Source organism: Canis aureus, unplaced genomic scaffold (assembly GCF_053574225.1).
Source record: "Canis aureus isolate CA01 unplaced genomic scaffold, VMU_Caureus_v.1.0 ptg000212l_RagTag, whole genome shotgun sequence".
Lineage (NCBI taxonomy): Eukaryota > Metazoa > Chordata > Mammalia > Carnivora > Canidae > Canis > Canis aureus.
The window spans coordinates 102735-127548 of NW_027554483.1; the positions used below are offsets into that span (position 1 = coordinate 102735).

The 24814-nt window shown below is 43.7% G+C and overlaps 1 long non-coding RNA gene and 1 pseudogene across 1 annotated transcript; one reads left to right on the forward strand and one right to left on the reverse strand.

Moving 5' to 3' along the window:
* Positions 1 to 6929: 6929 nt before the first annotated feature.
* Positions 6930 to 8914, reverse strand: LOC144309849 (uncharacterized). The gene is made up of 5 exons (XR_013375743.1): positions 8425 to 8914; positions 8103 to 8226; positions 7730 to 7803; positions 7113 to 7374; positions 6930 to 6998 (listed from the first exon to the last, which is right to left on the reverse strand). It is a non-coding gene; the product is annotated as an uncharacterized LOC144309849 (long non-coding RNA).
* A 7981-nt stretch (positions 8915 to 16895) lies between these two features.
* Positions 16896 to 18053, forward strand: LOC144309851 (olfactory receptor 6C74-like; annotated as a pseudogene).
* Positions 18054 to 24814: the final 6761 nt, after the last annotated feature.

Consider the following 24814-nt stretch of genomic DNA (forward strand, 5'->3'; position numbering starts at 1 on the left):
GGTTGTTCCTCCTGGGGCCTCACGGGGTAAACAACCCCCACTGAGCCCTGCACCAGGCAGGGGGCTGAGCAGCCCCCCCAAGTGGTAACACCTGAGAATCAGCACAACAGTCCCCTTCCCCAGAAGACCAACTAGACGGAGAAGTTCAGGGGAAGTGAAGGGACTTAAAGTATACAGAATCAAAAGATACTTCCCCATGTTTTGTTTTGTTTGGTTTGGTTTGCTTTTTGATTTCTGTTTGCTTTCCCCCACCCTTTTTTTCCTTTCTTTCTTTTTCTTTCTCTTTTTATTATCTATTTTTCTTCTTCTTTTTTCTTTTTCTCTTTAGTTTCCTTCTTTCTCTCCTCTCTTTTTCTCCTTCTCCCAATACAACTTGTTTTTGGCCACTCTGCACTTAGCAAAATAACTAGAAGAAAAAAATCACCTCAAAAGAAAGAATCAGAAACAGTCCTCTCTCCCACAGAGTTACAAAATCGGGATTACAATTCAATGTCAGAAAGCCAATTCAGAAGCACTATTATACAGCTACTGGTGGCTCTAGAAAAAGCATAAAGGAGAATTTAGATCTAATCAGGCAGAAATTAAAAATCAATTGAATGAGATGCAATCCAAACAGGAAGTCCTAACGACGAGGGTTAAGGAGGTGGAAGAATGAGTGAGTGACATAGAAGACAAGTAGATGGCAAAGAGGGAAACTGAGGAAAAAAGAGACAAATAATTAAAAGACCATGAGGCTAGATTAAGGGAAATAAACAACAGCCTGAGGAAGAAAAACCTACATTTAATTGGGTTTCCTGAGGGCCCTGAAAGGGACAGAGGTTCAAAATATGTATTTGAACAAATCATACCTGAAAACGTTCCTAATCTGGGAAGGGAAACAGGCATTCAGATCCAGGAAATAGAGAGATCCCCCCCAAAAAAAATCAATAAAAACCGTTCTACACGAGACATCTAATAATTAAGCTTGCAAATTCCAAAGATAAAGAGAAGATCCTTAAAGCAGCAAGAGACAAGAGATCCCTGACTTTTATGAGGAGGAGTATGAGGGTAACAGCAGGCATCTCCACAGAGACCAGACAAGCCAAAAAGGGCTGGCAGGATATATTCAGGGTCCTAAATGAGAAGAACATGCAACCAAGAATACTTTATCCAACAAGGCTCTCATTCAGAATGGAAGGAGAGATACAGAGCTTCCAAGGCAGACAGGAACTGAAGGAATATGTGACCTGAAAACCAGCACTGCAAGAAATTTTAAGGGGGACTCTCAAAATTCCCCTTTAAGAAGAAGTCCAGTGGAACAATCCACAAAAACAAGGACTGAATAGATATCATGATGATACTAAACTCATGTTTCAATAGTAACTCTGAACGTGAACAGCCTTAATGACCCCATCAAAGGTGCAGGGAGTCAGACTGGATAAAAAAGCAGGACCCATCTATTTGCTGTCTACAAGAGACTCATTTTAGACAGAAGGAAAAAAAAGCCTTCTGTATTTTCAGCCTGAAAATAAAAGGTTGGAGAGCCATTTACCATTCAAATGCTCTTCAAAAGAAAGCAGGTGTAGCCATCCGAATATCAGATCAACTAAAATTTAACCCAAAGACTGTAGTGAGAGATGAAGAGGGACACTATATCATACTTAAAGGATCTATCCAACAAGAGGACTTAACAATCTTCAATATATATGCCCCGAATGTGGGAGCTGCCAAATATATCAATCAATTAATAACCAAAGTGAAGAAATACTTAGATAATAATACACTTATCCTTGGTGACTTCAATCTAGATCTTCCTATACTCGATAGGTCTTCTAAATAAAACATCTCCAAAGAAACGAGAGCTTTAAATGATACACTGGACCAGATGGATTTCACAGATATCTACAGAACTTTACTTCCAAACTCACCTGAATACACATTCTTCTCAAGTGCACATGGAACTTTCTCCAGAATAGCCACATACTGGGTCCCAAATAGTGTCTGAACTGACACCAAAAGTTTGGGATCGTCCCCTGCATATTCTCAGACCATAATGCCTTGAAATTAGAACTAAATCATAGCAAGAAGTTTGGATGGACTTCAAACACGTGGAGGTTAAGGACCATCGTGCTAAAAGATGAAAGGGTCAACCAGGAAATTAAGGAAGAATTAAAAAGTTTCATGGAAACTAATGAGAATGAAGATGCAACCATTCAAAATCTTTGGGATGCAGCAAAAGCAGTCCTGAGGGGGAAATACGTCACAATACAAGCATCCATTCAAAAACTGGAAAGAACTCAAATACAAAAGCTAACCTTACACCTAAAGGAGCTAGAGAAAATAGAGCAAATAGATCCTACACCCAGCAGAAGAAGAGAGTTGATAAAGATTCGAGCAGAACTCAGAAACCAGAACTGTGGAACAGATCAACAAAACCTGGAGTTGGTTCTTTGAAAGAATTAATAAGATAGATAAACCATTAGCCAGCCTTATTAAAAAGAAGAGAGAGAAGACTCAAATTAATAAAATCATGAATGAGAAAGGAGAGATCACTACCAACACCAAGGAAATACAGAGGATTTTAAAACATATTATGAACAGCTGTACACCAATAAATTAGGCAATCTAGAAGAAATGTACGCATTTCTGGAAAGCCACAAACTACCAAACTGGAACAGGAAGAAATAGAAAACCTGAACAGGCCAATAACCAGGGAGGAAATCGAAGCAGTCATCCAAAACCTCCCAAGACACAAAAGACCAGGGCCAGATGGCTTCCCAGGGGAATTCTATCAAACGTTTAAAGAAGAAACCATACCTATTCTACTAAAGCTGTTGGGAAAGATAGAAAGAGATGGAATACTTCCAAATTCGTTCTATGAGGCCAGCATCACCTTATATCCAAAACCAGGGATCCCTGGGTGGCGCAGTGGTTTGGCGCCTGCCTTTGGCCCAGGGCGCGATCCTGGAGACCCGGGATCGAGTCCCACGTCGGGCTCCCGGTGCATGGAGCCTGCTTCTCCCTCTGCCTGTGTCTCTGCCTCTCTCTCTCTCTCTCTCTCTCTCTCTGTGTGAGTATCATAAATAAATTTTAAAAAATTAAAAAAAAAACAAAGACCCCACCAAAAAGAGAATTACAGACCAATATCCTTGATAAACATGGATGCAAATATTCTCAAGAAGATACTAGCCAATATGATCCAGTAGTACATTAAGAATATTATTCACCATGACCAACTAAGATTTATTTCTGGGACACAAGGCTGGTTGAACACTCGTAAAACAATCAATGTGATTCATCATATCAGCCAGAGAACAACCAAGAAACATATGATCCTCTCATTAGATGCGGAGAAAGCATTTGACAAAATACAGCATCCATTCCTGATCAAAATTCTTCAGAGCGTAGGGATAGAGGGAACATTCCTCGACATCTTTAAAGCCATCAATGAAAAGCCCACAGCAAATATCATTCTCAATGGGGAAACACTGGGAGCCTTTCCCCTAAGATCAGGAACAAGACAGGGATGTCCACTCTCACCACTGCTATTCAACATAGTCTGGAAGTCCTAGCCTCAGCAATAAGACAACCAAAAGACATTAAAGCATTCGAATTGGCAAAGAAGAAGTCAAACTCTCCCTCTTCTTCGATGACATAACACTCTACATAGAAAACCCAAAAGCCTCCACCCCAAGATTGCTAGAACTCATACAGCAATTTTGTAGCGTGGCAGGATACAAAATCAATGCCCAGAAATCAGTGGCATTTCTATACACTAACAATGAGAATGAAGAAAAAGAAATTAAGGAGTCAATCTCATTTACAATTGCACCCAAAACCATAAGATACCTAGGAATAAACCTAACCAAAGAGGTAAAGGTTCTCTACCCTAAAAACTATTGAGCACTTCTGAAGGAAATTGAGGAAGACACAAAGAGATGGAAAAATATTCCATGCTCATGGATTGGCAGAATTAATATTGTGAAAATATCAATGTTACCCAGGGAAATTACACATTTAATGCAATCCCTATCAAAATACCATGGACTTTCTTCGGAGAGAACAAATTATTTTAAGATTTGTGTGGAATCAGAAAAGACCCAGAATAGCCAGGGGAATTTTAAAAAAGAAAACCATATCTGGGGGCATCACAATGCCAGATTACAGGTTGGACTACAAAGCTGTGGTCATCAAGACAGTGTGGTTCTGGCAGAAAAACCGACACATAGATCAATGGAACAGAATAGGGAACCCAGAAGTGGACCCTCAACATTATGGTCAACTAATATTTGATAAAGGAGGAAAGACTATCCATTGGAAGAAAGACAGTCTCTTCAATAGATGGTGCTGGGAAAAGTGGACATCAACATGCAGAAGAATTAAACTAGACCCCTCTCACCATACACAAAGACAAACACAAAATGGATGAAAGATCTAAATGTGAGACAAGATTCCATCAAAATCCTAGAGGAGAACACAGGCAACACCCTTTTTGAACTCAGCCACAGTAATTTCTTGCAAGATACATCCACAAGACAAAATAAACAAAAGCAAAAATGAACTATTGGGACTTCATCAAGATAAGAAGCTTTTGCACAGCAAAGGACACAGTCAACAAAACTCAAAGACAACCTACAGAATGGGAGAAGATATTTGCAAATGACGTATCAGATAAAGGGCTAGTCCAAGATCTATAAAGAACTTATTAAACTCAACAGCAAAGAAACAAACCATCCAATCATGAAATGGGCAAAAGACATGAACAGAAATCTCACAGAGGAAGACATAAACATGGCCAACATGCACATGAGAAAATGCTCTGCATCACTTGCCATCAGGGAAATACAAATCAAAACCACAATGAGATCCCACCTCACGCCAGTGAGAATGGGGAGAATTAACAAGGCAGGAAACCACAAATGTTGGAGAGCATGCGGAGAAAAGGGAACCCTCTTACACTGTTGGTGGGAATGTGAACTGGTGCAGCCACTCTGGATAACTGTGTTGAGGTTCCTCAAAGAGTTAAAAATAGACGTGCCCTACGACCCAGCAATTGCACTGAGGGGGATTTACCCCAAAGATGCAGATGCAATGAAACGCCGGGACACCTGCACCCCAATGTTTATAGCAGCGATGTCCACAATAACCAAACTGTGGAAGGAACCTCGGTGTCCATCGAAAATTGAATGGATAAAGAAGATGTGGCTTATGTATACAATGGAATATTACTCAGCCATTAGAAATGACAAATACCCACCATTTGCTTCAACGTGAATGGAACTGGAGGGTATTATGCTGAGTGGTGTAAGTCAATTGGAGAAGGACAAACATTATATGTTCTCATTCATTTGGGGAATATAAATAATTATGAAAGGGAATAGAAGGGAAGGGAGAAGAAATGTGTGGGAAATATCAGAAAGAGTGACAGAACATGAGAGTACTAACTCTGGAAAAGAACTAGGGGTGGTGGAAGGGGAGGGGGTGTGGGGGTGAATGGGTGACGGGCACTGAGGGGGGCACTTGAAAAGATGAGAACTCGGTGTTATTCTGTATCTTGGCAAATAAAAAATAAATTTATTATTAAAAATAATAATAAAATAAAACAAAATAAATAAATTATGTATGTGTAATGTGAAAAATAATAAAAATTAAAATTAAAATTAATAAAAAGAGAGAATAAGCAGGGTGAGCTGCAGTGGGAGAGGGCAATGCAGGCTCCCCACTGAGCAGGGAGCCCAATGGAGGTCTCAAAGCCAGGTCCCTGGGATCATGGCCTGATCTGAAATCAGGGGCCTCACTGACTGAGTCACCCAGTGCCCTTACCTGATCTAATCATCCATCCCAGTGGTCTAAATGTGGCGGGATCATTCATCCCATGCGGCGGCCGTGAAGATTTCACATCTAACCAACTGTGGACATGCGTGCCTACAACAGGTAGATTGACTGTCTGACACTCTGATTAGACTTGAGACTGAGACCGCGTATCTACTGTATTCTTCCAATGATGTTAGTGCTTCGAAATGTGGCTGCAATCCTAGGCGCTTTATCTCTAATCTTGGAGAAAGGAATCCCAGCCAGCACTTTCCGTCTACTGAGTGGACCATGAGCTGCTCTGTCTTCCCCACTGACCGCTGCTCTGGACACATGAAGGACAAGGAGCAGTGCCAGTTAGATGGAATCCCAGAAGTCTTTTGCAAACAGGAAAACGGCCTGCTTTCCAGTGTTCTGTACACCCAGGGTGCCACAGGCCCATGAGGCTTGATGTGGAGAGCTTCTTCGCTGGCGAGAGACAGCTGCTCCACAGGAAGATGCCCAGCAGCCCTTTCAACAGAGCCAGGCAGCAGAGAATTCTAGGCCATGTGTTCTGCCAGGATTGCCCACAGTAGCTCCATGAGGTTCATCCTCTTCCACAACCCTTCTCAGAGGAAGAAAAAGAAGCTCAGAGAGGTGCAGTGACATTCCCAAAACATGCCGGTAGTAGAGGCGAGCCTCAGGCCCTGTGCTGTGTATGGGGTGGTCACTCACTTGAGGAGCTGCTGGCCCAGGACCCTTTGAGCTGTGCTGAACACGTGATAGAGATGGGAAACGACTGCGTTTTCTGAGAGGCTTCTCTCCTGGATGGATCGTGGCAGGGACTGTACAAAAGTATCCATTCTGGCCTCCCAGAGCGTCCCCATGGCCCAGGACTCATCTGTTGTCAGGGTGGATGATTCCTTTCCACACCAGAGACACAAGGAGGGGCACTGTTGTCAGCTTCCAAACCACAAGCCACTGGGAAGATCAGGGTCTGGCACTCAGCCCAGAGACACCAATCCCCTCAGGAAGTTGTACAGGACAAAGGATTTCAGGGCCCACACAGAAAAAGGTTTTAGGCTTCAAAGTACCATTGGTTGGTTCAGACGTAGGGCACAGCATTGGAAACTTCAACACACACGAATAGCTGCACAACACTCACATTTCTCTCAACTCAGAGCTTTTACGAAGACCAGTATTCCATGGAGTCATCTGTAAGCATCCCACTGCACATAGAACACAGAGAGTTAGCACCTCAAATGCTGCTCAAAATCCCACAGATTGGGCCTGAGAAGAGACCAAAGCATGGGCTCCCTGGCATGTCCCCTAAGCTGATGTACCTTGGTCTGTTCCTGACCTATGGAGGAAGGATCAGGGGAGAGCACTTTCTCCAGCAGGCCCCAGGGGAGCCAGTTGTTATTAGTCCCGTTCCTTGGATTGCCTTGATCATCTGTGGGTCCTGACTTTCCCCATGAATGGGACTGGTTCTCAGCCCAGACCGGCCATGCTTGTAGTCGGTGGCCTGATGCACCTGTGCTTCTTGGGGGTAGATGGAGAATTGAACCCTTGGAGCAACTCATGCAAGATTTCCTGTGTGGATCTCTAAAAAAAAGGCAAAGTCAGTATCTTAGGTCAGGAGGCATTGAGGGCTTCCAGCCAAACTGGGATTCGAGGTAATGGCAGATCTAGCAAATTAAACTGTCTGTGGGGACACCCAAGGTGCTCTTTACAGCACGACAGACATGGCAAGAGAATGGCATCATGTCAAGTTCCAAAGGCCTTGAATGCCTGAATCACTGTGGCAGAAGGTCCCATTGATGGTGTATTACGAGGACCTCTAAAGACACAGATCATGACCCATTGGGCAGGCAATGGGCTGATGTGTACTGACACATGACAGCTTAGAGATAAACATAGAGAATGGCTTCATCCCACCCTTGCTTTTGTCTTAAATCACCTTCTTTAGTATGATCTCTCGTGAGCCTGCAGACGTTGTGCAATGACAGTGGAGCTGCGTTCTACACAGGATCCCTGGGGCGCATGGGTGAAATAAGGAAAATGGTAGTGAATCTCAAAATACTCATTGTTCTGAGTGAAAAAAAAAACCACACCCCCTCCTCAAAAGCATGAAATCTATTCTGCACCATTCTAACCTAGGAGAACAGTGTTTTATACCTCAGATGTAGCCGGAGGTTAGGGGTGGAGGTCCAGGTCTCTTTGCGGTTGGGCCTGTGCAGCACTCGTGTGTAACCACTACGGGAGGGCTCCAGGTTTCTCTCTATATTTGTTGGGGGCCATCTCTCTGTGGAGTACCCTCTTCCCATTCTCACCTCAGAACATCACTGCTCCTTGTTTGCCTGGAGCACCCAATCATTGTCAAGGGAGTTAGAAGAGTTGAAGCCACAGAACATCTCCTCCAAGATCTCCTGGGTGCAGCTCTGCAAATACAGTGCCCTGTATGTACAGGGCCAAGAGACATTAGGGTACTCCCTCCACATCACAACAAGGGGACATCCCCTTTAGAAATCGTGTTCTCTGCTTCACAGCACAGGGGCAGCTGAAGGGACATCTGGAAACGAGAACCCAGATGAAAGACACTCTTGCGCTCATGACTTAACATCCTTGAGGTTGAGCTTGGCCCTCAGCACTCACCTTCTCATCTTGCCTGCTATGACCTGGCGTCTGAACAGCAAAGATGTGTCAGGCTTCCAATCCGTAGCAGCTGGTTTATACCCAGGAAGGGCATGTTCCTCTCCTCTGTCTCCTATACACACACACACACACACACACACACACACACACACACACACACAACACAGTAGTCTCAAACACACATCCTCTTGCACATACACAAATGTACACACACTCAATGACAGTGAAAGAGGTGCGACCCCGTTCAGCTGAGATTACAGTGTGGCCTGCTCTCCATTGGCCTCCCCCAAGGTACCTTCCTTGAGGTACCTGTTGAGTTCTCCCCCACACAACCAGAAGCTTCGGAAAGAGGGCCAAACTGACGTCCATAGCGGCATGAACATCTCTCTTTCTGGACTCTCCTAAGCCCAGAGCCACTGAAAGTAGGGCAACAGCAACAGAAGGTCTTGTTCTCCTGACCGGCTCCAGTTAAGTGTGCTGGAAAGAGGGACATTGTTCAACGCAGCTTCCTGGTTACCAGAGTTCTAAATCCGTTACACGCTTGTCCCCAAGGTAGTGACGTCACTTTCTCAAGATTCCAGCCCGTGGGCCCCTCCCCTCAGTCACATATATCCAGAGCCCCTTCTTGGCAGATGACTGCTTGCCCCACGTTATCTCGTTAACTTTACATCCGCAGCCAAAAATGCCATAGCCACAACTCTCTGAAAATGCAAGGAAGATCCTACTTTTCTAGACACGGAGCTGAATTCAGAACTTTCTTTCTGTGTTTGGCTTCCCAGATCTGTGACCTATCTATCCCACCGTGTCTCTCATATAGTCCACAGGTTCCCAACCTGCACAGTGATAGAAGAGTCAGAATCTTCTTCCTAGGGACATCATCGTGGGTCTATGAATGATATCTGCAACGCACGCGAGCTGGTGCCCTGTGTATCTGAGGCACAAATTTTCAGGATGGTGGATTGACATGAAGAGGTGAGATGTGGCATGGAGTACCAGTTGAAAGTGGCCTGGGTTCCACAGTTTTCACTTGACCTCCGGCCTCATTTCAATGGGGGCACCATGATGAGGTGGGAATGCTCTAAGATGCAGGCATGGTGATCTTCTGTAGTCAAACCGTCCAATTGTATCCTGTTCTATTTTGAATGAGACAGAGGTGCCTCCTTCTGGGCTCTGGGGGTCACAGCCTTCACCATGGCTCCTAGCGATAATGACCTGTGGCATAAATATCCCTGTGTCACCCGAGGTGCTTGGTGACGGTTCCTGAGCAACACAATACATCCAACTCAATGGCATGTCACATCTACTTTCCAAATTGATCTATGTTTCAGGTTAGGGTTAGGCCTCAGGGTTAGGGTTAGGGTTAGGCTTCAGGATTAGGGTTAGGGTTAGGCTTCAGGGTGAGGGTTAGGGTTAGGGGTTAGGGTTATATTTAAAGTTAGGCTTCAGGGTTAAGGTTAGGGTTAGTCCTCAGGTTTACGGTTAGGGTTAGGCCTCAGGTTTAGGGGTGAGGTTTAGGCCTCAGGGTTAGGGGTTAGTGTTAGACCTCTGCATTAGGCTTAGCGGTTAGGCCGAGGGGTTAGGGTTATGGGTTAGGCCTTAGGGTCAGGGTTAGGTTTAAGGTAAGGGGTTAGGGTTAGGATTATGTTTAGGCCTCAGGGTTAGGGTTAGAATTTGGCCTCAAGGTTAGGGGTGAGGGTTAGGCCACAGGGTTAGGGGTTTGGGTTAATCCTCAGGGTTAGTGTTATGAGTTATGCTGAGTGGTTAAGGTTAGGGGTTAGGCCTAGGGAATAGGGTTAGAGTTAGGGTTTATGCTGAGGGTTAGGGTTAGACCTGGGTTCAGTGTTAGGGTTAGGCCTAAGGGTTCAGGTTTAGGTTTCGGCCTCACGGTTAGGCCTCAGGGTTAGGCTTCAGGTTTAGGGTTTAGGTTTAGGCCTCAGGGTTAAGCCTAGAGGTTTGGCCTTAGGGTTACAGGTTAGGGTTAGGGTTAGGGTTCGGCCTCAGGGTTAGGCCTCAGGGTTAGGCCTCAGTGTGTTAGGGTTAGGATTAGGGTAAGGGTTAAGGTTAGGGTTAGGGTCAGGGTCACATTTAGCATTAGGGTTAGGGTTAGAGTTAGGCTTCAGGGTTAGGGTTAGTGTAAGGGGTTAGGGTTAGGCCTTAGGGTTAGGGGTTAGGTTTAGGCCTCAGGGTTAGGGTTAGGGTTAGGCCGCAGGGTTAGGGTTTAGGTTTAGGCCTCAGTGTTAGGTCTACAGGTTAGGTCTCAGGGTTAGGTGTTAGGGTTAAGATTAAGTATAGGCCTCAGGGTTAGGTCTCAGTGTTAGTTCTCAAGGTTAGGGTTAGGGTTAATGTTAAGGTTAGGATTAGGGTCAGGGTCAGGGTTAGGGTTAGGGTCAGGGTTTGAGTTAGGATTAGGGATAGGGACAGGGTTAAATTTAGGGTCAGGGTCAGGGTTAAGGTGAGGGTTAGGGTTAGGGTCAGAGTTAGAGTTAGGGCGAAGCCTCAGAGTTAGTGGTTACGGTTAGGCCTCAGGGTTAGGGGTTAGGGTTAGGCCTCAGCATTATTGTTAGAGTTTAGGCCGATGGGTTATGTTGAGGGTTTAGGCCTAGGGGTTAGAGTTAGGGTTAGGGTTTAGGGGTTAGGTTTAAGGTTAGGCCTGGGGTCAGTGTTAGGGTTAGGCCTAAGGGTTAGGGTTAGGTTTAGGCCTCACGGTTAGGCCTCATGGTTAGGCCTCAGGGTTTGGCTTAGGTTTAGGCCTCAAGGTTAGGCCTCAGAGTTAGGCCTCAGGGTAAGGCCCTAGGGTTAGGGTTAGGTTTAGGCCTCAGGGTTAGTGGTTAGGGTAAGGCATCAGGGTTAGTGTTTAGGTTTAGGCCTCAGGGTTAGGACTAGGGGTTAGGCCTCAGGGTTAGGGTTAGGGTTAGGTTTAAAGTTAGCATCAGGGTCAGGGTCAGGGTTAGGTTTAGGGTTAGGGTCAGGGTCAGGGTCAGCGTTAGGGTCAGGGTCAGGGTTAAGGTTAGGGTTAGGGTTAGGGTCAGGGTTAGGGTTAGGGTTCGGCCTCAGTGTTAGGCCTCAGGGATAGGGCCAGGGTTAGAGTTAGGCTTAGGTTAGCATTAGGCATCAGGATTAGGGTTAGGGTTAGGCCTCAGGGTTTGAGGTCAGGGTTAGGCCTCATAGTTAGGGCTTAGTGTTAGGCCTCAGGGTTATTGTTAGGGTTAGGGTTAGGGTTAGGTTTAGGTTTAGATGTTAGGCCTAGGGGTTAGGGTTAGGCCTGTGGTCAGTGTTAAGGTTAGCCCTAAGGGTTAGGGTTTAGGTTAAGCCTCGGGGTTTGGCCTCAGGTTTAAGTTTAGGCCTCAGGGTTAGGGTTAGGGTTAGGCTTCAAGGTTAGGATTTAGGTTTAGGCCTCAGGGTTAGGTCTAGGTGTTAGGCCTCAGGGTTAGGAGTTAAGGTTGCGATCATGGTTAGGCTTCAGTGTTAGGCCTCAGGGTGCGGCCTCAGTGTTAGGCTTCAGGATTAGGGTTAGGGATAGGGTTAGTGTCAGGGTCAGGGTTAGGGTTAGGTTTAGGGTTAGGTTTAGGGTCAGGGTTAGGGTTAGGGTTAGGTCTCAGAGTTAGGGTTTAGTGTTAGGCCTCAGGGTTAGTTGTTAAGATTAGGCCTCTGGGTTATGGGTTAGGTTTAGGCCTCAGGGTTAGGGTTAGGGGTTATGCCTCAGAGTTAGGGTTAGGGTAGGCCTTAGGGTTAAGTTTAGGGTTTAGGCCTCAGGGTTAGGGTTAGGATTTAGGCCCCAGGGTTAGGGTTATGGGTTAGGGACAGGGTTAGGCCACAGGTTTAGGGGTTAGTGCTCAGTGTTACGGTAAGCGGTAGGCATCCAAGTTAGGTCTCAAGGTTAGGGGTTAGGCCTCAGGGTTAGGGTTAAGGTGAGGCTTCAGAGTTAGGCTTCAGGGTAAGAGTTAGAGTCAGGGATAGGGTCAGGGTTAGGCCTCAGGGTTAGGCCTCAGGGTTAGCATCAGGTTTGGGGTTAGGGTTAGGGTCAGGGTTAGGCCTCAGGGATAGGGTTAGTGTTAGGCCTCAGGTTTAGCATCAGGGTTAGGGGTTAAGCCTCAGGGTTAAGGTGAGCGTTAGGCCTCAGGGTTAGGCCTCAGGATTAGGGTTATGGTCAGTGTTATGGTCAGGTTTAAGCCTCAGGGTTAGACCTCAGGCATAGGGTCAGGGTTCGGCCTCAGGTATAGGGTCAGGGTTAGGGTTAGTGTCAGTGTCAGGGTTAGGCCTCAGGGTTAGGCCTCAGTGAAAGGGTCAGGTAAGGCCTCAGTTTTAAGGGTCAGGATTAGGGTCAGGGTCAGGGTTAAGCCTCATCCTAGATTTCCTGTGTGGATTTCTACAAAAAAGACAGGGCCAGCTACTTGGGTCAGGAGGCATCAGAGGGCTTCCACCCAAACTGGGCTTCCAGGTTATCGCAGATTAAGCAACTGAAACAATTTGTGGGGACACACAAGGTGCTCCTTGCAGCACAGGAGACATAGCAAGAGAAAGGCATCATGTCAATGCCAAGGGCCTTGAATGGCTGAATCACTGTGGCAGACGGCATCATTGATAGAGTACTACGAGGACCTCTAAGGACACTGCTCATGACCCATTTGGCCTACAATGATCAGATGTGTTCTGGCACATGACACCTTAGAGATAAAGAAAGAGAATGGCTTCATCCCACCCTTCCTTTTGTCTTAAATCACCGTCTTCAGTGTGATCTTTTCTGAGGCCAGCAGACGTTGTGCAACGACAGTGAAGCTGCATTCTACACAGGATACCTGGGGCGCATGGGTGCAATAAGGAAAATGATACTGAACGCAAAGACACTCAGTGCTCTGAGTGAAAAAAAACAAACCACCCCCACTCCTCAAAAGCATGAAATCTATTCTGCACCTCTCCAACCTAGGGGAATAGAGTCTTATCACCTCAGACACAGCCGGAGGTTAGGGGTGGAGGTTCAGGTCTCTTTGCATTTGGGCCTGTGCGGCACTGGTGTGTAACCACTATGGGAGGGCCCCAGGTTTCTCTCCATGTGTGCGTGGTGGCCATCTCTCTATGGAGAACCCTCTTCCCATTCTCACTTCAGAACAGCACTGCTCCTTGTTTGCCTGGTGCACCCGATCATTGTCTAGGGAGTTAGAAGAGTTGAAGCCACAGAACATCTCCTCCAAGATCTCCTGGGTGCAGCTCTGCAAATACAGTGCCCCGTATGTACAGGGCCTAGAGACATTAGGGTACTCCCTCCACATCACAACAAGGGAACACCCCTTTAGAAATCGTGTTCTCTGCTTCACAGCACAGGGGCAGCTGAAGGGACATCTGGCAAGGAGAAGCCAGATGAAAGACACTCTTGCGCTCATGACTTAACATCCTTGAGGTTGAGCTTGGCCCTCAGCACTCACCTTCTCATCTTGCCTGCTATGACCTGGAGTCTGAACACCAAAGATGTGTCAGACTTCCAAACCATGGCAGCTGATTTCTGCCCAGGAAGGGCATGTTCCTCTCCTCTGTCCCCTCTACACACACACACACACACACACACACAATCTCACACTAACACACCCTTTTACACATACGTAAAGGGACACACACCAATGAGGGTGAAAGAGGTGCGATCCCCCTCAGCTGAGATTACAGTGTGGTCTGCTCTCCATTAGCCTCCCACAAGGTGCCTTGTGGTACCTGTTGAAGACTCCCGCACATCACCAGAAGCTTCGGAAAGAGGGCCGAACTGACGTCCATAGTGGCATGAACATCTCTCTTTCTGGACTCTCTTAAGCCCAGAGCCACTGAAAGTAGGGCAACAGCAACAGAAGGTCTTGTTCTCCTGACCAGCTCCAGTTAAGTGCACTGGAAAGAGGGACATTGTTCAATGCAGCTTCCTGGTTACCAGAGTTCTAAATCCGTCACACGCTTGTCCCCAAGGTAGTGACGTCACTTTTTCAAGATTCCAGCTCTTGGGCCCCTCCCTTCAGTCAGACCTATCCAGAGCCCCTTCTTGGCAGATGACTGCTTGCCCCACGTTATCTCGTTAACATTACATCCGCAGCCAAAAATGCCATAGCCACAACTCTCTGAAAATGCAAGGAAGGTCCTACATTTCTGGAGATGGAGCTGAATTCAGACCTTTCTTTCTGTGCTTGGCTTCGCAGATCTGTGACCTATCTAACCCACCATGTCTCTCATATAGTCCACAGGTTCCCAACCTGCACAGTGATCGAACAGTCAGAATCCTCTTCCTAGGGACATCATCAGGGGTCTATGAATATCTGAAATGCACGTGAGCTGGTGTCCTGTGTGTCTGAGGCGCAAATTTTAAGGATGGTGGACTGACATGAAGAGGTGAGATGTGGCATGGAGTACCAGGTGAAAGTGGCCTGGATTCGACAGTTTTCACTTGACCTCCGGCCTCATTTCAATGGGGGCACCATGATGGGGTGGGAATGCTCTAAGATGCAGACATGGTGATCTTCTGTAGTCAAACCGTCCAATTGTGTCCTGTTCTATTTTGAATGAGACAGAGGTGCCTCCTTCTGGGCCTGGGGGTCGCAGCCTTCACAATGGCTCCCAGCGATAATGACCTGTGGCTTAAATATCCCTGTGTCACCGCGAGGTGTTTCGTGATGGGTTTTGACCAACACGATACATCCAACACGATGGCATGTCACACCTAAGTTCCAAATGGAACTATGCTTAATGTTAGTGTTAGGCTTTGGGTTGGTGTTGCAAATTGAAGACCAATAAAAAATAAATTTATTAAAAACAATAACAATAATAATGAAATCTTGCCATTTGCAATGACGTGGATGGAACTAGAGGGTATTATGCTAAGCGAAATAAATCTGTCAGAGAAAGACAATTATCATATGATTTCACTCATGTGGAATTTAAGAAACAAATGAACATAGGGGAGTAGAGGGAAAAATAAAATAAGATAAAAAATTAGAGAGGGGCAAACCATAAGAAACTTAACTACAGGGAGCAAACTGAGGATTTCTGGAGGGAAGATGGGTGCAGGGATGGGCACTAAGGACGGCCCTTGATGTTAATGAGCATCAGGTGCTGTATGCAGCACATGAATACACTAAATTCTACCAATGAAACTAAAAAAATTGTTTAATAAGTGATTCATATTGATGATGAACTCCTTCGAGAAGGGTAACTGATAATGAAGTCATCAAACAAGAAAATTGCCCTCAAGGGATGAAATGTTTATAGCTAGGAGTTTTCATGACATTTAGCTTATTGAGAGCTTATGTAATATTCAACCACATAGTCAACTCCATTTGCACGGGCTTATCTGTGGACTTACCACATTATTTGGGGGCAGTCAGCATTACTTGCAAGCGTCTAAAAACACTTGCCAAGTGACTGATCATCTGAGTAAAATTTGCCAGAGTTTTTTCTCTGTATTCCCCTTGGTGGAGGTAAATTACAGCTTTGATGTAACTCATTTCTATCTATCAGGTAAGAGGCCCAGAGCTAAATACCAGTCACTGTCACATCTGAAGAAAAATCCAATCTTAATGGTAAGTTTTTCTCTTTATCGTCTTCCCTTAGTGTCTTACCGCTTTTCTACTTCTTTTGTCTTCCTTCTTTTTTTACTTTTTCTTCTCTATTTCCCTTCTCTTTGAACACTTATTTACTTTATTTTGCATTTCACTTCATTATTCTTATTCTCTTCCCGTTTTCAGAACTATAACCAGAAGAAACACTGAATTTGTTTAATTCTGTTCAAGTCAGTTTTAGTATGCAATCAGATAAGTTTAATATTGGCATAGGAGGCAGTAAAAGTGAAGAAATGAAGAGATGGAATAGGGACAAAACACTGATTTATAGGAATAAAAAAATCAGGACCAAGATAGAGTGTTCATTATCTAAGTAGAGGCAGCGCAGGCCAAACCAGGGAAGAGTTACAGTTGTTACCCGGAATTACTTCCAGAATTAAACTTAAATCTAAGCTTGATTTCTATTTTCAACCATCACAAGTATTTATATATCACCTTGTTTCTCTGTTGCACTCATGGTCAGTTCCATGAGGCAATGATATTTATACAGTCATCAGGCTGAGTAGTACTGTGACATCTTAGCGCTTACATACTGAGAAAAGTAGAAATAATTTTTTCACATGCTTGTTAATTTCTTTACCTCATTACCATAAATCTAAGCCAGACTACAAAGATGATTTATAAGATAGTTTTTTATTCATCAGATTTGTAGAAAATATTTGTCTTTCCTCAAAAATAAAGTAATAAAAATAATAAAAAATATAAGTACTAGTTTTTGTTACTTTATCTTACATTAGTCATTTCAAAAATGTGCCCTATTAGTATGTATAATCAATAGCAACTACTAATATTCTGACATAATTGTCTTCATAATTTACTATTGGTTCCTGTGCATATTGTTTTCTCAATATTTTTACCAGAGCAGAAGCATATAAAGAGGTCAAGATGGAAAACCATACAACTGTGACAGTATATATCTTAGCAGCATTGACGGAGGACCCAAAACTGAAGATTGTGCTATTTGTCTTCCTGCTCCTCACCTACTTGCTAAGCATCTCAGGCAACTTAGTTATTACCCTCACTTTGCTGGACTCACATCTCAAGACCCCTATGTATTTCTTTCTTCGAAATTTTTCTTTCTTAGAAATTTCTTATACGACAGTCTGCATCCTCAAATTGCTTGTAAGCATGGCAACTGGTGACAAAACCATTTCCTTTTTTTTTAAATTTTTATTTATTTATGATAGTCACACAGAGAGAGAGAGAGAGGCAGAGACACAGGCAGAGGGAGAAGCAGGCTCCATGCCGGGAGCCCGATGTGGGATTCGATCCCGGGTCTGCAGGATCATGCACTGGGCCAAAGACAGGCGCCAAACCGCTGCGCCACCCAGGGTTCCCCAAAACCATTTCCTATAACTGTTGTGCAACTCAGTTGCTTTGCCTTCCTTCTTGTAGCATCTGAATGTTACCTCCTGGCTGTCATGTCCTACGATCGTTATGTCGCCATCTGCAAGCCCCTGCATTACGCAACCATTATGAGCAGCAAAATCTGTATCCAGCTAGTCCTTAGCTCTTGGATCACTGGTTTCCTCATCATCTTTCCAGGACTCATTTTAGGCTTACGCCTGGACTTCTGTGATTCCAGTGTCATTGATCATTTCTACTGTGACACTGCTCCCCTCCTGCAGATCTCCTGCACGGACAGACACGTGTTGGAAATGATGAGTTTCATCTTAGCTTTGGTGACTCTGCTGGTCACTTTGGCATTCGTAATTCTATCATACACATATATTGCCCTGACAATTTTAAAAATTCCTTCTGCCAACCAGAGAAAAAAGCTTTCTCCACCTGTTCTTCTCACATGATTGTCATCTCCCTCTCATATGGCAGCTGCATCTTTATGTACCTTAAACCCTCAGTCAAACAGAGGATATCCTTGATGAAGGGAGTGGCAGTTCTCAATACTTCTGTTGCTCCACTTTTGAATCCCTTTATTTATACTTTAAGGAAACAGCAGGTGAAGCAAGCATTTTATTTTTCTGTTCCATTGTAAGCATTCTCAATTTTTAAAAACATTTTAAAAAATATTTTTCTTATTTATTCATGAGAGACACAGAGAGAGGGGCAGAGACACAGGAAGAGAGAGAAGCAGGCTCCCCTTTGGGAGTCTGATTTGGGACTAGATCCCAGGACCCCGGGATCATGCCCTGAGCTGAAAGCGGACGCCCAACCACTGAGATACCCAGGCATCCCAACATTCTCAAATTTGACTAATTTCTTCTCTGCTTCTTCCATTTAAATGTAGCAAATACTTGAAAGATTATTTTAGTCAACTTTATATATTAGTTCATGGAGACTTAATTATTTTTATATCTGTGTGGTATATTTTATTCTTATATTTGATTTTCTGCAAAATCTTGATAAGTTCGAAACAATTATATATCTTCCTTGGGATTTTACTTTTCCTTGGCTTTTATGTCCTGATACACATTCTCTACTGTTTTAAATAAATATCTTTAAAAGTGGGAAGTTGACATTAAAATATCAATATCATCCTTTGTCTTGAGAATTGAAAAAACCCCACTATGCTAGTGTAATAAAATATTATATGGTATATTATTTTTATTTTACATTTTATGCCATATAAGTAAATAAGTAAATAAATACTGACTCATGTATGTGTACTAAATCAAGTAACTTTGATTAAGAATAAAATGCATCCTGGAGAGAGAGATCACATTTGATGCTTTATCAGCTATTCCTTATTCATCTTGGAACTAACTGTGTTCCTTAAATTCTACATCTATCACATAGATAGATATGATGCTGAGGAGGGCACCATCTGATGTCCACTTCAACTGCAGCTCCTTTCCTCCTCCTGCGAGAGCCTTTGGGCCGAGTTCTCCACCCAGGCGGGGCTGAAATGGCCCGGCCCCTCGGCCCCCATCCCTGCAGCCCTCGGCGGGGTGGGGGGCAGGTGCTGCCATCTGTTCACCTGAGAGTGGCTGCACGGCTACCCCACCCCCCGGCCGAGCTGGGAAGCCAGTCCCAAAGCCACTGCAGCTGCTGTACAGACTCCCCGGGGAGGGGGGCGGCAGGTGTGCAGATGCAGGCAGCTCTCTGAGACAGGGGGGCAGCGCCAGCCAGGCTAAGGGCGAAAGCAGCCTCCTCATAGCTGAGCTCAGTGTGCAGACGGCAGGCACGTCCTCAAGGAAATGGCCACAGGCATCTCAAGTGACACGGACATAGGCGCCCACACAGCATAAATATCAGCTGCTCCCAGAGGATGAGGTTGAAAAATAGCAGCATGGTCGTAGAGGAGGTGGTGTGGGCTGTGGACTCCGCCTATGGCCGGGCCTCGGGCTGGGGGCTGCACCTGTGTCTGTGCCTCGGGCTGGGGGCTGCACCTGCGGCCGGGCCCCGGGCTGGGGACTAAACCTGCGGTCAGACCTCCGGCCTGGGGACTACATGGGCTGTGGTGTTCACTACAGCCCCCCAGCCCCCGCCCTTCAGCCCCGAAATTGTTAATAAAATGTTAGGAATCATACTACTTACCTTTCCTGGCTCATGGCAAGGGCTCAATAAACACTATCGCCATTTAATATAGATACATGAGTGGATTGGTCAGTACTTGGCAAAATTCAAAATATAATTGATGGTCTTTCTGGCTGAACGCAGGTCCCATCAGCAAATTATAGTTCCTTCAATGTCAGCTCAAGCTCAGCTTTTCATAAATTGTATCTAATAATCACAATCACCAATAATTTTGTCTCTTCTTCTTTATTAAACTTGACCACAGCATAACACTTCTTAATAAAGTCAAACTGTTTTCCAGTTATATCAAGTATGTACATTTTATCTGTCCAATTTCACATAAATGAGTTATCCCTTAGAATAAGGTCTTATTTCTCTATATATTTTATACAGAGGCCAGAAAATTGTACAGATTTGGTAAAAATTTAATGTGAAATTTTTTTGACATTTTTTAGATTGATACCTCTATTTTAATAAATGCTGTGGTTTTTATGCAAATAAAATTTCCAAATAAGCTATGCATAAGCCCCTTAAAATTTTCTTTTAATATTTTCATCATCAGACACAGAGATATTAAGGATATCTTTTTATCTTGCTTTTCTCTACTCAAAAAAACCATAAAATTATTTTCATTTTAACAACTGACATATTTTCATATTACACTATGTAATGTTAGTAATAGCTACACATAATATATTATTTTTAATAGTAAATTTGTTTTTTATTGGTGTTCAACTTGCCAACATACAGAATAACACCCAGTGCTCATTCCATCAACTGCCCCCCTCAGTGCCCATCACCAATTCACCCCCACCCCCCGCCCTCCTCCCCTTCCACCACCCCTAGTTCGTTTCCCACACTTAGGAGTCTTCATGTTCTGTCTCCCTTTCTGATGTTTCCTACGCATTTCTTCTCCCTTCCCTTCTATTCCCATCACTATTATTTATATTCCCCAAATGAATGAGACCATATACTGTTTGTCATTCTCCGATTGACTTATTTCACTCAGCATTATACCCTCCAGTTCCATCCACGTTGAAGCAAATGGTGGGTATTTGTCATTTCTAATGGCTGAGTAATATTCCATTGAATACATAAACCACATCTTCATTATCCATTCATCTTTCGATGGACACCGAGGCTCCTTCAACAGTTTGGCTATTGTGGACATTGCTGCTATAAACATCAGGGTGCAGGTGTCCCGGCATTTCACTGCATCTGTATCGTTGGGGTAAATCTCCAGCAGTGCAATTGCTGGGTCGTAGGGCAGGTCTATTTTTAACTCTTTGAGGAATCTCCACACAGTTTTCCAGAGTGACAACACCAGTTCACATTGCCACCAACAGTGTAAGAGGGTTCCATTTTCTCCGCATGCTCTCCAACATTTGTGGTTTCCTGCCTTATTAATTTTCCCCATTCTCACTGGTGTGAGGTGGGATCTCATTGTGGTTTTGATTTGTATTTCCCTGATGGCAAGTGATGCAGAGCATTTTCTCATGTGCATGTTGGCCATGTCTATGTCTTCATCTGTGAGATTTCTGTTCATGTCTTTTGCCCATTTCATGATTGGATGGTTTGTTTCTTTGGTGTTGAGTTTAATAAGTTCTTTATAGATCTTGGAAACTAGCCCTTTATCTGATACATCATTTGCAAATATCTTCTCCTATTCTGTAGGTTGTCTTTGAGTTTTGTTGACTGTATCCTTTGCTGTGCAAAAGCTTCTTATCTTGATGAAGTCCCAATAGTTCATTTTTTGTTTGTTTGTTTCTTTGGCCTTCGTGGATGTATCCTGCAAGAAGTTAGTGTGGCTGTGTTGAAAAGAGTGTTGCCTGTGTTCTCCTCTAGGATTTTGATGGAATCTTGTCTCACATTAAGATCTTCCACCCATTTTGAGTTTATCTTAGTGTCTCGAGCAAGAGAGTGGTCTATTTTCATTCTTCTGCATGCAGATTCCAATTTTCCCAGCACCATGTATTGAAGAGACTGTCTTTCTTCCAATGGATAGTCTTTCCTCCTTTATCAAATATTAGTTGACCATAGTGTTGAGGGTCCACCTCTGGGTTCCCTATTCTGTTCCATTGATCTATGTGTCGGTTTTTCTGCCAGAACCACACTGTCTTGATGACCACAGCTTTGTAGTCCAACCTGAAATCTGGCATTGTGATGCCCCCAGATATGATTTTCTTTTTTAAAATTCCCCTGGCTATTTGGGGTCTTTTCTGATTCCACACAAATCTTAAAATAATTTGTTCTAACTCTCTGAAGAAAGTCCATGGTATTTTGCTAGGGGTTACATTAAACCTGTAAATTGCCCTGGGTAACATTGACATTTTCACAATATTAATTCTGCCAATCCATGAGCATGGAATATTTTTCCAACTCTTAGTGTCTTCCTCAATTTCTTTCAGAAGTGTTCAATAGTTTTTAGGGTATAGAAACTTTACCTCTTTGGTTAGGTTTATTCCTAGGTATCTTATGCTTTTGGGTGCAATTGTAAATAGGATTGACTCCTTAATTTCTCTTTCTTCAGTCTCAGTTAGTGTATAGAAATGCCACTGATTTCTGGGCATTGATTTTGTATCCTGCCACACTACCAAAGTGCTGTATGAGTTCTAGCAATCTTGGGGTGGAGGCTTTTGGGTTTTCTATGTAGAGTACCATGTCATCGGCGAAGAGGGAGAATTTGACTACTTCTTTGCCAATTTGAATGCCTTTAATGTCTTTTTGTTGTCTTATTGCTGAGGCTAGGACTTCCAGTACTAAGTTGAATAGCAGTGGTGAGAGTGGACATCCCTGTCTTGTTCCTGATCTTAGGGGAAAGGCTCCCAGTGCTTACCCATTGAGAATTATATTTGCTGTGGGCTTTTCATAGATGGCTTTTAAGATGTTGAGGAATGTTCCCTCTATCCCTACACTCTGAAGAGTTTTGATCAGGAATGGATGCTGTATTTTGTCAAATGCTTTCTCTGTATCTAATGAGAGCATCATATGGTTCTCGGTTTTTCTCTTGCTGATATGAGGAATCACATTGTTTGACGAGTATTGAACCAGCCTTGTGTCCTGGGAATAAATCTTACTTGGTCATACATAGTGAATAATTTTCTTAATGTACTGTTGGATCCTATTGCCTAGTATCTTGTTGAGAATTTTTGCATCCATGTTCATCAGGGATATTGGTCTGTAATTCTCCTTTTTGCTGGGGTCTTTGTCTGGTTTTGGAAATAAGGGGATGCTGGCCTCAGAACGAATTTGGAAGTACTCCATCTCTTTCTATCTTTCCAAACAGCTTTAGTAGAATAGGTATGGTTTCTTCTTTAAACGTTTGATAGAATTCCCCTGGGAAGCCATCTGGCCCTGGACTCTTGTATCTTGGGAGGTTTTTGATGACTGCTTCAATTTCCTCCCTGGTTATTGGCCTGTTCAGGTTTTCTATTTCTTCCTGTTCCAGTTTGGTAGTTTGTGGCTTTCCAGGAATACGTCCATTTCTTCTAGATTGCCTAATTTATTGGCCTATAGCTGTTCATAATATGTTTTTAAAATCGTTTGTATTTCCTTGGTGTTGGTAGTGATCTCTCCTTTCTCATTCATGATTTTATTAATTTGAGTCTTCTCTCTCTTCTTTTTAATAAGGCTGGCTAATGGTTTATCTATCTTATTAATTCTTTCAAAGAACCAACTCCTGGTTTTGTTGATCTGTTCCACTGTTCTTCTGGTCTCGATTTCGTGAGTTCTGCTCGAATCTTTATTAACTCTCTTCTTCTGCTGGGTGTAGGCCTATCTGCTGTTTTATCTCTAGCTCCTTTAGGTGTAAGGTTAGCTTTTGTATTTGAGTTCTTTCCAGTTTTTGAATGGATGCTTGTATTGTGACGTATTTCCCCCTCAGGACTGCTTTTGCTGCATCCCAAAGATTTTGAACGGTTGTATCTTCATTCTCATTAGTTTCCATGAATCTTTTTAATTCTTCCTTAATTTCCTGGTTGACCCTTTCATCTTTTAGCACGATGGTCCTTAACCTCCACGTGTTTGAAGTCCATCCAAACTTCTTGCTATGATTTAGTTCTAATTTCAAGGCATTATTTTCGGAGAATATGCAGGGGACGATCCCAAACTTTTGGTATCGGTTCAGACCTGATTTGTGACCCCGTTTGTGGTCTATTCTGGAGAAAGTTCCATGTGCACTTGAGAAGAATGTATATTCATTTGAGTTTGGATGTAAAGTTCTGTAGATATCTGTGAAATCCATCTGGTCCGGTGTATCATTTAAAGCTCTCGTTTCTTTGGAGATGTTGTGTTTAGAAGACCTATCGAGGGTAGAAAGCGCTAGATTGAAGTCACCAAGTATAAGTGTATTATTTTCTAAGTATATTAACTTTGGTTATTAATTCATTGATATATTTGGCAGCTCCCACATTTGGGGCATATATATTGAGGTTTGTTAAGTCCTCTTGTTGGATAGATCCTTTAAGTATGATATAGTGTCCCTCTTCATCTCTCACTACAGTCTTCGGGGTAAATTTTAGTTTATCTGATATAAGGATGGCTACCCCGGCTTTCTTTTGAGGACCCTTTGAATGGTAAATGGTTCTCCAACATTTTATTTTCAGGCTGTAGGTGTCCTTCTGTCTAAAATGAGTCTCTTGTAGACACCAAATAGATGGGTCCTGCTTTTTTATCCAGTCTGAAACCCTGCGCCTTTTGATGGGGTCATTCAGCCCGTTCACGTTCAGAGTTACTATTGAAAGATATGAGTTTAGTGTCATCATAATATCTATTCAGTCTGTTTTTGTGGATTGTTCCACTGGACTTCTTCTTAAAGGGGAATTTTAAGAGTCCCCCCTAAAATTTCTTGCAGAGCTGCTTTGGAGGTCACATATTCTTTCAGTTCCTGCCTGTCTTGGAAGCTCTTTATCTCTCCTTCCATTCTGAATGAGAGCCTTGCTGCATACAGTATTCTTGGTTGCATGTTCTTCTCATTTAGGACCCTGAATATATCCTGCCAGCCCTTTCTGGCCTGCCAGGTCTGTGGAGAGGTCTGCTGTTAACCTAATACTCCTTCCGATAAAAGTCAGGGATTTCTTGTCTCTTGCTGCTTTAGGGATCTTCTCTTTATCTTTCGAATTTGCAAGTTTAAGTATTAAATATCGAGGTGTTGAATGGTTTTTATTGATTTTAGGGGGAGATATCTCTATTTCTTGGATCTGAATGCCTGTTTCCCTTCCCAGATTAGGAAAGTTTTCAGCCTGATTTGTTCAAATACATATTCTGGACCTCTGTCCCTTTTGACGTCCTCAAGAACCCCAAATAAACGTAGATTTTTCTTCCTCAGACTA